Raw genomic sequence first — 12,006 nt, 5'->3', positions numbered from 1 at the left:
CGTCCACACACTATTGTGTTGGGCAACGCAACGCTGCTAAGGTAGTTCAGTTTTATTGAAGTATCTAAACTTTATTTCGACTCGTTTATGAAAAAAAAAGGTTTATGTCAGGTCTAGTAAATTAATATACTCCTTCCATCTCATAATATGAGCTGTGATAAAACGCTAGCAGCTAGCGTTTTAATTTGTCAATAGGAGGACTCAAAAGCAAATAGAGGAGTGGGAAGGAATTTGGCAGAGAAAAAAAAAGCTAGCATCCATGTGTCAACATGTAATTAGCACACATGTCACAATATTGTTTATCCAAAACAAATTACTTTTTGCAATTTTTAAACTTGTGTTGAAATACAATTGTTTTTTATAACACACTTGTTTCTTATTATTACAATACACCTGTTTCTCGTTAACATAGACTTGTTTCTTGTTAACATACACTTGTTTCTTATTATTACAATACACCTGTTTCTCGTTAACATACACTTGTTTCTTGTTAACATACACTTGTTTCCCCATACAATACACTTGTTGCTTGTTAAAATACACTTGTTCTTTATAACAATAAACTTGTTTGACGTAAGGTAATTAAAACTGATATAAATTTTAAAACTGATATATGATGAAATTATATCAAAATGGATGTTTATTTGTAGAGAATAAAAATATATGAATATTAGTATATTTTATATTTTTTTCTAAAATATATTTCTTGAGATATACAAGTTTAAAAATTGCAAAAAGTAATTTGTTTTGGATAAACAATATTATGACATGTGTGCTAATTACATGTTGACACATGGATGCTAGCTTTTTTTTTTTCTCTGCCAAATTCCTTCCCACTCCTCTATTTGCTTTTGAGTCCTCCTATTGACAAATTAAAACGCTAGCTGCTAGCGTTTTATCACTCATAATATAGTGTTTACTTTATTTTTGGTGAGTCAAATTTTAAAATCTTTGACTGAATATTCTCATTTGTATATATAAAAAAACATATTCATGTGGGGCCTTGTTAGATTCGTCTCGATGTGTAATTTCATAATATCGACTTTTTATATTTTTTATTAATACGGAATTGATGATATTAAAGGTCAAAATTATGACTTGGAGATCGTGTAAAAAAGAAACAAGCACTATATTATGGGACGGAAAGATACGTTTTAATAAGTTAAATTTACTTAAAATACAACACGAGAAAGTTTTGAATTTATTGATATGTTTTAAACTATATTGAAATATGACTATGATTATCCTTTGGATGTTCTTCCGTTGTTGTAGAGGATGTTCTTCCGCTTGTTGTAGAGGACAAAGCTCTAATTGAATGATTTTACCTAATTGGCTTTCCGGATAAAAAAAAAAAATAAATGACTGAATGAGTAATATAAACATAATTCAATAAAAGATCCTAAAGCCGATATTTAAAATTATATTAGTTGGGTTAGTCGACATCTATATGTTTTTATATATCCTTCAAAAAAAATAAAATGGTTTTATGTTATGGAGTAATAATAAGGATTATTGATTCATACACCATCTAAAATTTGTGTTGTGCTTGTGCCCTATATTCTACGAATATTGAAAAGTGATTGATGGGGCTTAATCCTCTTGAGCACATGGTACGAGTGCACTACTCTGGAAGCTTGAATAATCTAATCTAAAAACATAAAAGGGTGGGGTTCACACAATTTCACTCTTAGATATTTTAATCAAGTACCTTTTAGTTTACTTTCTTTGCTTAAATTTTGAGTATCTTTCTTCAAATATGCATTAAATAATAAAGGTTGGCTAAGTTTTTTTTTTTTCATTTATTTGAACATCTATAGTTTTGCTTTTGAACTCATAATAGTCCAAACAGATCAAAACGTATATTCCATCCGTCTCATAATATAGTGCTTGTTTCTTTTTTAAACGGTCTCAAAAACGTAATTTTGACCTTTAATATCTTCAATTTCGTATTAATAAAAAATATAAAAAGTTGATATTATGAAAGTACATGTTGAGATGAATCTAACAAGATCATTCATGAGTAGGTTTTTGTATATGATAATGAGAACATTTGATCAAATATTTTAAAGTTTGACTAACCAAAAATGAAGTACACATTATATCATGTGACGAAAGGAGTACTAAATATTGCGTTTACTTTTTGCCTTCCTTTCTCTTTGCCTTGGATTTCAGAGAATGTGCGTTTCATTATTTGATTACTCACGAAGGAAAGAGCTAAAAAGAGCTAGGATTTGTAAAGCAAAATGTCCCACATTTGCTAAAACCTTTTCGCAGCTTAAGTAGTCAATCAATATTTTTTGGTGCTAGTCAATCATCTTTTTGTTGTGAGAAATAGAGAGAGAAGTTATGTAAATATATCAGAGAGTATTGTATTGCATTGATGTGTAAACTGATTTCTTACATCGATGTATTTATAAGCAAAGTTTTCTATTGTGCACAATTGTAAAGTTTTCAACACGGAAGAAAATTACCTGACATGCATTAAATGCACGCAGGAAATATGGACTTCACACATATGTGAACAGTGGACTTCACACATATGTAAACAGTGGAATTGTTCATTCCACTGTTTCTCAACACTCCTCCTTGAATGTCCACTTATAAGTCATAATAGACGTTGTCTCATTAAGAATTTTTGTTAGGAAAAATCCCGTGGGAAAAATCCATAACCAGGGAAAGAGTATAACTATTATGTATCCTTATATGCTTAAAATCAACTGCCTCATTAAAAACCTTGTCAGGAAAAACCCGGTGGGATAAAAACCTGATCGAAGGGAAAAAGAGTGCAGCGCATATAATACTCCCCTGAATTTAGCATACATCACGAAGATGATGCATTCCAATTTTTCGGACTAATTCTTCGAATTTCTTCGCCGGAAGGGATTTGGTGAATAAATCTGCAAGATTCTCACATGATTGGATTTGTCGGATGTTGATCGTCTCTTCCTTTTGGAGGTCATGAGTGAAGAAGAGCTTTGGTGACAAATGTTTAGTTCTATCTCCTTTGATGTACCCTTCGCTTACTTGGGTGATGCATGCAGTATTGTCTTCGTAGATGATAGTTGGATTTGTTGTTATTGTTTCCATCCCACATTCTTCTTGGATATTCTTGATCATTGACCTTAGCCATACACATTCCCTTCCAGCTTCATAAAGAGCAATTAATTCTGCATGATTTGATGATGTGGCCGTCAAAGTCTGCTTCGTGGATTTCCAAGATATTGCAGTACCTCCATAAGTGAACAGATATCCGGATTGAGACTTAGCCTTTGTGGATCTGATAGGTAGCCAGCATCTGCATATCCAATGAGTGACGCATTTGGTCTCGATTGATAGAATAATCCGAGATCTTGTGTTCCTCGAAGATAACGTAATAAGTGTCTGACTCCATTCCAATGTCTCTTGGTTGGTGCATTGCTGTATCTAGCTAACAAGTTTACTGAAAAAGCTATGTCAGGTCGAGTATTGTTAGCCAAGTACATTAAAGCACCAATTGCACTTAGATATGGTACTTCAGGACCAAGAATCTCCTCGTTTTCTTCTCGTGGTCTGAATGGATCATCTTTCTCATTCAGGGAACGCACTACCATTGGAGAACTTATTGGGTGGGCTTTGTCCATGAAAAAACGTTTCAGGATTTTTTCTGTATAGTTTGATTGATGGACAAAAATCCCATTTCTTAGATGTTCCATTTGCAGGCCAAGGCAAAATTTTGTCTTCCCGAGATCTTTCATCTCAAATTCTTTCATCAAGTATTTTGCAGTCGCTTCAAGTTCTCTAGGAGTTCCGATAATGTTCAAATCATCGACATATACAGCAATGATCGCAATCCTGATTTAGATCGCTTAATGAAAACACAGGGACTGATTTGATTATTTTTGAATCCTTCTTTCAATAGGTATTCACTAAGACGATTATACCACATTCTTCCAGATTGTTTTAACCCGAGTGATTTTCTCAATTTTATTGAGAACATCTCTTTGGGCATGCAATTTTCTGGTAGTTTTAGTCCTTCAGGAACTTTCATATAAATATCTGTGTCAAGTGAGCCATACAAATATGCGGTCACTACATCCATCAATCTCATTTGCAATCCTTTCGAAACTGATAAACTTACCAGAAATCTTAGTGTAGTTGCATCGACTACTGGAGAATATGTCTCATCATAATCAATCCCTGGCATTTGCGAAAAGCCTTGGGCTACTAATCTTGCCTTATATCTAGTAACCTCATTTTTCTCATTTCGTTTTCTCACGAATACCCATTTGTACCCAACTGGTTTTACACCTTTTGGTATTTGGGTTATTTGACCGAATACTTCACGTTTTTCAAGTGATCTCAATTCTGCTTGAATTGCCTCTTTCCATTTTGGCCAATCTTTTCTACGGCGACATTCATCAACTGTATTTGGCTCTACATCATTTTCATCGTATGTCATTTCAACCGCTATCGAGTAAGCAAAAATTTCATTCAAGACAACATCTTTTCGATTCCATTGTCTCTTTGTAGAAACATAATTAATTGAAGTTTCATTGTTGTCTACGCTTTCATGTTCCTTTTCTTCTGGAACACGTTTCTCTTCATTTTTGTTTTCATCATGCTCTGTTGGGAGATTTATATTAATTTCGTTCGTTGTCTCCCCTTGCCTTTTCATTTTTCTCGGTTTTAAATCTTTAGAACCGGGTGGTCTGCCACGTTTTCGACGTGCTATTGACTCATTTTCAATTGCCTTATTGTCATTAGGAATTTCAATCCGTTCCGGAGCATTCGCAGCAGGTACATGTGACTTTGTCACTTTCTTAGAATCTGTGAATGCATCTGGCAATTGGTTTGCAATACTTTGCAGATGAACAATTTTCTTGACTTCTTGTTCACATGAATTTGTTCTCGGGTCAGAAACGACATTTGCGATGCGTTCCATGTAATTTCCGATTTTATATTTTGTGGGTCCACTTTCTCTCCCCCTAAGGATGGGAATACCGACTCATTAAAATGACAGTCGGCAAATCGAGCCGTAAATAGATCACCAGTTGTTGGCTCTAAATATTTGATAATTGATGGAGATTCAAATCCAACATATATTCCCATCCTTCTTTGTGGACCCATTTTAGTACGTTGGGGCGGAGCAATAGGTACATGTACAGCGCACCCAAAAATTCTCAAATGTGAGATATTCGGTTCTCGACCAGATACTAATTGTAATGGTGAGAATTTGTGATAGGCTGTCGGCCTTAATCTTATCAATGTTGCCGCATGTAATATAGCATGACCCCAAGTAGTAGATGGCAATTTTGACCTCATTATTAATGGTCTTGCAATTAATTGTAGTCTTTTGATTAATGATTCAGCAAGACCATTTTGTGTATGTACATGAGGTACAGGGTGCTCAACAATAATCCCAATAGACATGCAATAGTCATTAAATGTTTGGGATGTAAATTCCCCAGCATTGTCTAATCTTATTTTCTTTATTGTATGATCTGGGAATTGAGTTCTTAATCGAATTATTTGAGCCAAAAGTTTTGCAAATGCAACATTTCTGCTTGACAGAAGGCTCACATGTGACCATCGAGTAGAGGCATCAATTAATACCATGAAATAACGAAATGGTCCACATGCAGGATGAATAGGCCCACAAATATCTCCTTGAATTCTTTCTAAAAACATTGGAGATTCAGTGGCAATCTTATTTATAGATGGTCTGATTATCAATTTGCCAAGTGAGCATGCGAGCATGTTAATTCATTTGACCGAGGAATTTTGACATTCTTTATAGAGTGTCCATTTGAGTTTTCAATGATTCTATGCATCATTCCTGTGCCAGGATGGCCTAATCGGTCATGCCATAGAGTAAATGATTTTCTATTATCTAACTTCTGGTTAGATATCATATTAATTTCAATCGGACGTATATCTATGCGATATAGTCCCGAGGAAATTGCTGGCAATTTTTCATAGATGTATTTCTTGCCGTATTTCTCTGCCGTTAGGCATATGAATTCCTCTTTGTTCACCGTCATTGTTTCCAAATGGTAACCATTCTGACGTACATCTTTGAAACTTATGAGGTTCCTTCGAGATTTACTCGAATATAATGCGTCATTAATTATCAATTTTGTCCCATTTGGAAATATAATGCAAGCTTTTCCAGAGCCTTCAATTAGCTTGGCTGTCCCATAAATACGTATTTTTATTAATAATAAAGGAACAAATACATGAAAGTGGATATTGAAGCAGTTGAAATAAACTAAGCACATTAATCGATTGTGATCTAAACAAACTTATTTTCTACTTCAGCATCATCCATAAAAAAATCTGAAACATCAAGGCTGGGCATGGATGTAGTGGCTTCATTAACAAAGTTTGCTTCAGCATTTTTTCCTTTGTTTTTTTTTGAAGCTTGATATAGATCTACCAAATGTTTGGCAGTACGACATGTGCGGCCCCAGTGCCCAGTCATGCCACATCTATGGCAAGTATCATTTCCTTTATAGGACGTCTGCCTCTGATTTCCAGATGATTGTCCCCAATTTTTATCAGAATGTTTAAAATTATTATTTCTTGGGGAAAATCGGCCTCTTCCACGTCCACGCCCTCGGCCACAGTAATTACCACGTCCTCTCCCACGACCGTTGTAATTACCGCGTCCACCACTATGTATAGCATTTGCTTCTGGTGGATTAGAGCTTTCTATTGCATTTATCTCATGAGTGGCTGAAGACCCCGTAGGTCTAAGATTATGATTTTTCAGCAAAAGATCATTATTTTGTTCAGCCACAAGTAGTACTGAGATTAGCTCAGAGTACTTTTTGAAAGCTCTGAACCTGTATTGTTCTGCCAATATGATATTAGAGGCGTGGAAAGTGGAGAGCGTTTTGTTTATCATTTGCTCTTCTGTGATGGGATGATCACAATATCTTAACAATGATACAATTCTAAACAATGTTGAATTGTAATCACTGACCGTTTTAAAATCCTGGAACCTCAGATTGGTCTAGTCATAATGTGCCTTTGGGAGAAGCACATTTTTGTGATGCCCATATCTTTCATTTAGGCTATCCCATAGTTCTTTTGGATCATCCACAAGTAGATATTCACTTTTTAAACTTTCATGCAAATGATGTCTTAGGAGGACTAAGGCTTTTGCCTTTTCTTGTACAGTCGCAATTTTAACTGATGCGGCTGTTGTAGTTGCATCCCCTTGTTGGGTTGTCACATCTTTAATTGTATGTTCCAGTCCTTGGGCCTTTAAATTCATGTGGGCGTCCACCGTCCATTCTAAAAACTTTTGCCCAGATAGATCTAGTATGTTAAATTGTCTTTTCACTAGATCTCCCATTCTTTTGACTACAAATAGGTAAATATTTGAAATTAGTAATGATGATAAATCACATATATATTATCTCCCCCTGATTTATATCATTATTATTATAGATAAATAATACAAACAAAAAAAAAACAGAAATAGCGTACAACAATAATGAAGGTAAGCAAAAAAAAAAACAAGAAAATACCAAAAATAGAAACAAAATACAACAAGTGAATAAACAAAAAAAAACTTCCTAAAATGCACTTAAAGACAAAAAAAATTGATATTCATGTGCATTTTTCGCCATTCTTCCGGGGGGAATTTTTTTTTTTTTTTTTGTCTCCTATTTATGTATTAGGAGATATATCATTAATGCCATGAGGAGGAAAAAGAAACCGGCTATAAGAAATAAGTAGAGTTTTATTTTCCTAAAATCCTCTTCAAAAGAGGAAGATGAGGGTGGAGGACGGTTGTCGTCGGCGTTAAACATGGTGGCCGGAAGGTTGAGGAAGAAGGAAAAAAAATTTGTGGGTTTAGAGAAAAAAATCGGAAGAAGATAAGGGATGTGTGGTGAAAATGGGGATGGTAATCCGCTTTTATAGAGGGTTATCCCTAACTGTGCAGTTCATATACAGTTAAAAAATATACAACGCAATAAAATTCTAATATTGACAAATATATATTAGAGCATGCTAGTAAATTGGTAATATAATATATGTAACTATAAATGCAAAAAAAATAGAAGATTAGAGACAATAATATATAATAATGTTCTGAATGCTTGTTCCCTGCATACATACGACGTTATTGCACATATAAGACATAATAATGCTATCACTTCACTAGGCCGTCCATATAGGTGGCAATAAAAAAATTAACCTGTCCATATAGGCGGTTTAAGAGCAGATAAAATAAAATAACGTAAATATAATGTCCTTGCCCTCCATGAAGGTGGCGTTAAAATTATTTGTTTTCTGCGTTAGTAGTATGGTGACGTTTACTACTAGTTTCTTCCTGTTCATCTCTATCTCTTTTATTACTGGGCGGAGGTTGATTTTCAGCTGGTTGTATAGGAGGGTTATTATTGGTGTTGGGAACAGGGGTTTGTGGGTTTTCTCTGGTATGAGTATTTGTACCGTTGTTACGGTTACTGGGTCGGGGCTGTATTACAGTTCCCCTTGCTGGGTTGGTAGTGAATGGCACATTGTTTCGCTCTATCCAAAAATAAATACCCGAGACAAAGACATTGTGTAAAACAATGTTAATCCCGTTACTTTGTTGGTCCATGTTCGAGTAGTAAAAGGGTTGGGCTTGGAGAAAAAAATTTAAACTTAAAAACAAAATGGATGTAAAAATTTTAAAGATACCTTAAAAAATTTTTTTTCGGTAGAACACTCGTGCTGATAACGTGTTGTGAGAAATAGAGAGAGAAGTTATGTAAATATATCAGAGAGTATTGTATTGCATTGATGTGTAAACTGATTTCTTACATCGATCTCTATTACATAAGGGAAGGGGGGACCTATGGTGTCCTCTTTTGAACTGACTATTTTGCCCCCCTTTCCCTTACTAAATTACAAAGATAATATCAATACCAAAATGGGGATTCAAACAAAGCTATCGGAAATTAAATTTCAACATCACTCCCAAATCACTTATGTTAGGAAACTTTACAAATTCCTTTCTAAATCACGTTCAAGAAATCCCGCAAATCATTAAACTTTACAAAAAACTAAAAATTAACTTACAAACCAAAACTAATATAGTAGGGCGTAAATACATAAAAAAAAAAACATTCACAAAATTCAGTTACAAATGATTGTTCTCAAGAACTCACAAATTTCACTTACAAATTATTCTTTACCTATACACGCTATGCATAAAAATCTGTAAAAAAAACATTAAATTTCGATGGGGATATTACACATTTGTCCATCGGCGAATTGCAAACTTTCAAAAAGGTACATAATTCTTTTAATCTTCCAAGTTATTTTAAATTAGTTGAAAAAACAATAGCAATTGTTATGTAGCGACTAACAAAAAAAGGGAGATGATAGCAATTAGTTAAAAAGGACTTAAATTTAACCCTTTATTTTCACATGAAATGAGAGAAAAAGATAAAAGTAACAAATTTAGTTTTTTTTATAAAAAAATTCCAATATTAAAAATTATGCTCATAACTTTTGCAAAAAAACCATTTTCACAAATAAATTTTGAAAAAAAAACCAAAATCAAAGTTGTCGCAAAAATCAATTTTCAGAAAAAAATTAAATTAATTTGCTAAAACCATTTTCAGAAAAAAAAATTACATTATTTTGCGAAAACAAATAGTGAAATTAAGCACCAAGACAACTGTAAAATTTTGAAATGGAAAAAAAGGGCTTTTATACAATTTAAATTTAATTCATTTTCATGTTAAATCAGAAAACAAGATAAAAAACGATTTTTTTTTTTTTAAAAAAAATTCCAATATGAAATTGTGTATGAAAATTTACAATTTTATCTCAAATATAATTTTAAATATGAGACTGATGAAAATTTTAAATACAAGTTTGTGAAATCATAATTTAGATGTTAGGCAAGGGAAAAAAAAACTGAAATTGATTCATACTTTTCAGATTAAATTTTGGGATGATAGATAATTGACCCAAGAAAAAACTAAAGTTAGTTGATTTAAGAAATTACCTTTCTTTGTTAGAAAATCGACCCAAGAAAAAACTGAAGTTGGTTTGCTTCCTTCAAAAGTGGTTGATGCGACTGATGGATTTTTGATGAATTAGATCTACTGCTTTGCTGAATACTTGAAAAGGCTGATTTTCTTATTGTATAGTGTATAGTTTGATGAACTAGGTTCCTTGAAAATATGGTTTGTAGATTTGTAGTGAGAGGAGAAAGAAAATGAATAGCAAAAGTAGTGAAATTATACTGATGTCGCCAAGTAGTGGAAAAGGTAGTGAAATATTTTTTGTTAAAATTCTAGAAGGATGTGCCTACAGGCTACAGCACGTCACTCAAAAATTTGGGTTTCAAATACAAATGTGGATCAAAGTATAAATTAGCCAAATTATAATGTGGGTTTCAAATACAAGTGTAGATCAAAGTATAAATAAGCCAAATTATAATATTGTTGCATTGGAAATTCAACGTAACAGATAATATGGACTCATTTTTTTTTGTTCAATAGAGATAAGTTTAACTAAGGGAGTAATACTGTAATGCTACTTAAATGCAAAGAGTTAATAACTGCAAAAGAAAGAACAGAATGTAGAAGGAGTACTATTTGATTGTATTTCAAAGAATCTTATTCACAAAATGGAGGTGAACTTCAAATACTAACTTGCATTTTCTTTTTGTTTATTACTTATTAATAATTAGGCCTAAAAATGTCATCGCACGCATCGCGTGCATAAAAAGCTAGTGTATTTATAAGCAAAGTTTTCTACTGTGCACAATTGTAAAGTTTTCAACACAGAAGAAAATTACCTGACATGCATTAAATGCACGCAGGAAATATGGACTTCACACATATGTGAACAGTGGACTTCACACATATATGAACAGTGGACTTCACACATATGTAAACAGTGGAATTGTTCATTCCACTGTTTCTCAACACTTTTCTCATTATAGCAATTTTAATAAGGTGGAGTAACTATCACTCTAATTTGGGTTTGGGTGGGTAAAACCGTTTGACAATCTGATCTCATGAATTGCTTGATTGAAGCATTTCTTTTCATTGATTTCACTTTTGAAGACAGTTTAGTTGGATAGCTAATGGATTAGAGTTGACCATTGTAATTTTCTTTGGCTTGTTACATTTTAATATGAATTAACCTCACATTGCATTACCATTGATGGCGAAAACAATGATGTATTGATATGTAATTTTAGATACAAGTTTCACTCTGATCTATCCTTGAGTAAACGTCTTTATTTCTTTATAAAATGATTACTAATATAATATTACCACCATCTTTGTCATGATAATTTGTCACAAAATCATTTATATATTAGTTACTATTATTACTACCATTTTTTCTTGGTCTATCAAAGAAGTCATCAATGATTTAGAGTATGTCATAAAAGGATATACAACAACATAAGGATCAATGTTTTTTTTTTTTTTAATAATGAATATTCTCACTAGTTAAAACATTGTTATACTACCTCTGTTTTTTTTAGTTGCATTGATTAGACATTTTCTACTCACATTTTATGTCTAATCGTTGAAATTAAAAAAAACAGAGGTAGTATATAATAGTGGCCTTGTGGGGCTAAACATAAACCAAATCATATATTAACATCATGCAAAATGATAAAATAGAACCTCTGTTGTAATAGTGTATGATCATGTTGGATACTTCGTGAGAAATGACGGCGAACCAATTTTTATTTTAGTATCTCTACATAATGGAAAAAGGCTAATATTGAACAAAATTGAATATTGTTCTATTGCGCCTCGTGTTGTCTTCTGGCTTGCATTATAAGGTTTCATGTCTCTATCATATATGATCATCATATCTAATTATCTATAGTCAGTTGTGACAGACTTATCTGATCATATCTTCCCATGCATAAGTTGAAAAATCCTTGCTTAATAATATCACATATATACATCAAAAAAGAATGACCAAGTCAAAAGGGTATATCTTTCATACACCAAACAATTTTTTTGTCCCCTTTCAAATATCCGTGAT

The sequence above is a fragment of the Beta vulgaris genome, chromosome 3 (genome assembly GCF_026745355.1).
Source record: "Beta vulgaris subsp. vulgaris cultivar EL10 chromosome 3, EL10.2, whole genome shotgun sequence".
Lineage (NCBI taxonomy): Eukaryota > Viridiplantae > Streptophyta > Magnoliopsida > Caryophyllales > Amaranthaceae > Beta > Beta vulgaris.
This window is presented reverse-complemented; position numbering follows the sequence as displayed.